This window comes from Dipodomys ordii, unplaced genomic scaffold (genome assembly GCF_000151885.1).
Source record: "Dipodomys ordii isolate 6190 unplaced genomic scaffold, Dord_2.0 Scaffold111, whole genome shotgun sequence".
NCBI classification, from domain to species: domain Eukaryota; kingdom Metazoa; phylum Chordata; class Mammalia; order Rodentia; family Heteromyidae; genus Dipodomys; species Dipodomys ordii.
Window position 1 is genome coordinate 5,017,269 of NW_012267327.1, and position 6,000 is coordinate 5,023,268.

Consider the following 6,000-nt stretch of genomic DNA (forward strand, 5'->3'; position numbering starts at 1 on the left):
TAGCCAGAGAAAAATATAGCACATACAACTATATACAGTGCATAATTCTTGGGAATGACAATAAATCAGTGTTACTGGATTATGTATTTACTATGCTTTTCATTTTAGAGTATACTATTTCTACTTGTTATAAAATGTTGACTATAAAACAGATCTAGATCTTCAACATTTGTTCAAAGTCAAGGAGCTAGTAGTGACACATATCTGTAACCTAGCTACTGGAAGCTGAAAGTAAAAGGATCACAGTTCAAGACCTGCTTTGTCACTGAAAAATTCGTGAGAGCCTATCTCAAAAACGACTAGCAGAAACCTGAATTAGAGACATAGTTCATATGGCAGAGTGCCAGCATAGCAAGAAAAAAGCTCTGAGTTCAAGCCCTAGTAACAATACTAAAAGAGAGACCGAGGAGATGGAGAGATTATTGTAAACATCAGAGAGGAAATAGAAAATGAACCAAATTGAAGACTATGTTACCACTTCTTTACTTCTTCCCTACTGCTTTTTGTTTGGGGTGAGAATTTTTTTTTAAATTTTATTTTTTTTTTGAAGATGCTGTACAGAGGGGTTACAGTTACATGAGTAAAGCAATGAGTACATTTCTTGCCGAACATTGTTACCCCCTCCTTTGTTTTCTTTCTTAAATGAATGAGCTGTTTCTGGGAGAGAACATGGCTCTGAAGTTTCTACTTGCAACCCCTCATTCTTTCTTCCTGGACCTCCAGTAGCTAGCTTCTCTAATAGCTATGAAGTGAATTCCACACATCTCCTGTGACTCTGATGATTGCTTTTTGACTGTGTAGATCTTTTTGCATCTCTGACTCCAGTTCTTTCTCCCATATCTAGACCAGCTCTCCAGGCAGGCATTTTGGATCAATACCTGTCTCCTTATGTAAGTTTGTGAAAATAGGACAACACAGTAACTTTGGATTCCAGCAGCCAAGATCTAGATAAGAGTCTCTCAAAATGGCTTCCGAACTCTGAACCATAACCAAATTCTGAAAATTAAAGAAAAAATTTGAGTACCAGTGTGTAACAGAAACACCAATACCCCTATGTGGCTAGACTACAAATGTTTTCTACATTCTTTTATTATTATTATTATTGTGAAAATACCATACAGAGGGGTTACAATTACATGGAAAAGATAATGAGTACATTTCTTATCAAGCATTGTAGCCTCCTCCTTTGTTTCCCCTTCCCATCCCATCCTACCCTGCTCCCCCCCACCCTACCCTACCCTCCCCCCACCAAAGTTGTAAAGTTCCTTTTGGACATACCGACTTGTACATCTCATTGTTGCAATGGGTCCACCTGTATCCCTATTTAAACGATATGTTTTTTCTACATTATTTTTTGAATACTTTTATTATCTCTAAGTAGTTGTACAAAGGAGTTGCCCTTCAACAAAGCAGTTTATGGATACAGTGCCTCTTGATCAATGTCACCATTTTCAGCATTCTCACACATCCCTCTACCTATGGCTTTTGAGACTTTTCTTTCTCTTATTTAGGCCTCCAACCCTCTAATGGAACAACTCTGTAAATTCTGAGCGCTGAAGCTCTTCCTCTTTCTCTCTTTGCACTAAATACTTTAGAGAATTATGTTTTTCATTTAAATAAGATGTTGCCTCTTTTTTTTTCAATCTCTATAGATTTACCTCTTCTAGAAATTTTAGCTGGATGGAACTATTCAATCTATGCTTCATTCACTTAGCATTACTTTCAGGATTCCTGTGTGTTGTAAGTATATACCCACATTTTGCTGGTCTTTATTCATTTAATGTTTCTTTTGGTGGTACTGAGGTTTAAACTCAGGGTTTCGTTCTTGCTAAGGAGGCCTTTATCCACTTGAGCCATACTTCCAGACCATTGTTGTTTTAGTGCAGAAGAATTATATGAATGTAGCACACTATCTACTTATTCATCAGTTATGGACATTTAGTCAGCTCCACGTTTGTCATTATAAAATAATGCTGTTTATGTATTAATAATATACCATGTGATTTTTTTTGTTTCTTTGTATGTTCCTCCCCCATGGTATAACCCTTGTTTTCACTGTATTTGATGTCAGTGCCCTGCATCTTGTATAAACATTTCTCTAGCTTGGGGAGGGGAAGGGAAAAAAACAAAATGCTTAAATAGGGATACAGGTTGACTCCTTGTAACAAAGAGACGTACAAGATACAAGGGGAGGAAGGAGTTTAGTTGTGGAGGTGGGAGGGAAGGGATGGTAGGGGAAAAACAAAGGAGGAAGTAATAATGCTTGATAGGAAATGTACTCATTACCTTGTTTTGTAACTGTAACCCCTCTGTACAGTATTTTTACAATAAGAAAAGATATTTTAAAAAATAATGCTGTTTATATAAAAGGCTTTCTTTACTAAAAATATGTTTAATTTTTCTTGTTCATATGCCTAAAACTATAATGGCTGGGTCATGTAGTAGATATATAGATAACTTTGTGAGAAACTTTTAAACATTTTTCAAAGGCAGTTATAACATTTTACACGCCTACCAGCAATTATGAGAATAACTGTTCTACATTTTCATCAACTCAGCATGATCAAGATTTTAATGGTAGTCAATCTAGTAGGTACTGATTTTAATTTATATCTTTATAATAACTAATGATAATGATCACAATTTAATGTACTTATTTGCTATCTGTATGTCATTTTCTGTGAAGTATTGGCTTCAATCTTTTGCCATTTTTATTAGGTTATTTTTCTTATAATTATTTAATTATAAGAGATCATTTTATGTGCTGGACAAGTCCTTTGTGAGATTCGTATATCTTTCTAATAGTCTTTCTAGACTAGACTTGTTAATTTTTAATACTGTATTTTGAAGAGCAATTTTTAGCTTTATTGGGATATAATTGGCAAAATTAGATAAATTAAGGATGTACAGTATATGGTTTTAAAACATTTACATTGTAAAATGACTTCATAATTAAGCTAATTACCTCACAGTTACTTTTGTGTTTGTATATGGAAGTGTATGGTAAGACTATTGAAGAAGTATTTTCATAATAAAAAAGACTATTAAAGAGCTCTATTGGAGACTTTCAAATATATACTATTTAGTTATTAACAATATATATACATATATACACACTACGTTTCCACAACTTATTCATCTTATAATTTGTGTTCTTTAGCCAATATCTCTCAATTTCTTCTAAGCCTTTGCCCCCTAATAACTACCTTGTACTCTCAACTTTCATAAGTTTTAGTTTATATGTAAGTGAAATAATACACTACTTCTCTTTTTGTATCTGAATTATTTCACTAGCACATTTTTCTTCAGATTTCTCCATATTATCATAAATGGCAAGGATTTCTTCCATTTTATTTTATATTTTATTGTTATTGTAAAGTTGATAAACATGGGGGTTACAGCTACATTAACCAAATAATGAGTACAATTCTTTTTGAACCACATCTCCCCTTTAATTGCCCTCTCCTACTTTTTCCTCCCCGTCCACACCCACAAAATGTATAGTGCATTTTCCACATAGTATTTAGTGTCTAGCCACTGTTGTATTTGCTCACCCTTTGTTCCACCTTTTCTATGTACTCCCTTACCAATTTCTTGCATTTTAAAAACAAAATAATATTCATAGACCTCTTTACGTATTCCATCAGTGGAAATTAGGATGTTTCCTTGTTCTGTCTGTTGCAAAGTTCACTCAAATAACTAATTGATACTGGAGTTGTATTATAAGTCCTCAGGAAACTTAATTAAGGTGGATGGAAGTTAAGTGCCCGATTTTGTACTTAATGGAAAGAGTCTCAATCAGGCAGGAGTTGAAACCCTCACCTTGTGATGAAGCCTGGACCTGACTCCTTGGAATTTTTGGTGATAAAATTTGAAAAACCCAAAAGGGACCTCCTGAGAGTTTGAAAAATGAGGATACAGTCCCAACATGCTTATAATATTGGTCTTAACTGTGTAAGTGCAAAAGTACTGTAAGAACACTCATCTTTGGCAACTTCAGGCTGTGCACATATGGGAATTCAAAATGAATGATCCCCATAGATTATTGCTGTTAGGACTTGGATTACACCCTGGATACTCCAAACCCAGGATTTCACACTTTCTTTGTATTAGATCCATGGGGAAATTTCTTAAAACTATAAAACCTGATATCCTGACTGATCTGGGACTGATCCCAGACAGTGTATTTTCTAAGGATCTAAGGGAATTTTTCTGTGTGACTAAAGATTGACAAGTCTAAATCAAATACTAAAGAAACTTTAGGCTACAAACACTGGTGTGTCTTTAAAAAAAAAATAGTGCACTGCAAGAGATATTGGAGGAAGAAATAAGACTTGGGAGTAAGGCCATTTCCAAATGGAGGTAAATAAGGAGAAGATGAGTCATTTCAATGTAAGGAGATTAAATATAAGCAAATCATATTTCAAGTGCTAGTATTTAATATACTCCTCGGAGGCTGACAGATTGTTTTGGACAAAGAGGAAGATCAGCAGTCAGATACCATAAATTTAAGTTGGGTCTCATTGCCTCACAAACTCTCTGCATTTAATAATTAATTACACAATCTCTTCAACATGATTTTCATCATTCATAGAATAGGAATAATAATTTTAAGGACAACAACAAAAAAGTCATTACAAATAGAACAATCAGCATAACATCCACACCGACAATATTGCCTATGAAATTCTGAAAAAGACCCCCTCAAGCTGAATTTACTTTCAGTTAGGTAATTTGTCCACAAATCAACTTCCAAAAATAAAAATAGAGGTGTGGTACAGGTGATGATGAAGCTACACAAGCAAAGGAATAAGGAGGTGAGTATCACAGTAATGTCTCCAGATTCAAGCTTATCTAGCCAGAAAAGAGAAAATGTAAATCTTAGATTCAAGGAGGTTGGAGTCTGAAAATATGGCTGTCAAGAAGGTCAAAGGTTGATGAATGGAAGTTATGCTATTAAGACTAAAATAATGCTGGGCGCCAGTGGCTTATGCCTGTAATCCTAGCTACTCAGGAGGCTGAGATCTGAGGATCATGGTTCAAAGCCAGCCTGGGCAGGAAAGTCCATGAGACTCTTCTCTCCAATAAACCTCTTGAAAACCAGAAGTGGCACTGTGGCTCAAGTGGTAGAGCATTCACCTTGAGCTGAAGAGCACAAGGACAGCACCCAAGCTCAGAGTTCAAGCCTAACAGCCGACCAAAAAAAAAGAAGACTAAAATAATTTCTGTGAGAAGCTAAGCTTTATTTGTGCATGAAGTGTAGTGCAGAGCTGTACTTCTTATGTTCCCTTGCTCATACACGCAGTTCCCTGTGCATAACTGAAGGCCTATACTGGCTGTTTTAATAAGACAAAGGAATGAACTCTTTCAGCCTATTTTTAAAAATCGGAAGGAATTTTTTTTTCTAAGTAGGACAACCAAAACTGTAAGTTGAAATGAGAACTTCCAATAAATAAATAAATAAGTAAATAAAGTAATCCTGTCTCCCATACACAGAGTGCCTTAATAGAAGGCTAAAATAGTTCATGTTTTCTCAAAGCTCATGTTGCAAGTCTGGCTACTGGAAAAACAGGACATTGTCTGGAAAATTGAAAATAAAAAGAAGCATCCTGTAAAAACATCGAATGTCCTATTCATTTTCAGATGTCTACTCTGCACTGAAGCATTTGGTCGAAATTAATTTGACCTTCCATCTGTGAAATTATTGTTTTCTGTGGGCTTGGTCATATGATTATTAAATGGTGATTTTAGTTTTCATCATTTTCTTTATTGCGGTTTAATATTAGTGTTTTATTATCTATGTAGAAAGTAGGACTGAGGACTGTAACCACATTCATCATATTTCTACTATGAGAACGAATTTAATGAGCTTCCTATAAAATGCTACCTTGAGGAAATGTCACGATTAAAATTGTACAGCTGCTTTGAATGCATAATATTTCCCTCTGTAAAACAAAAGCAGGTTTACTTGGAGCATTGTCACAGGGGCTGCATTATAAC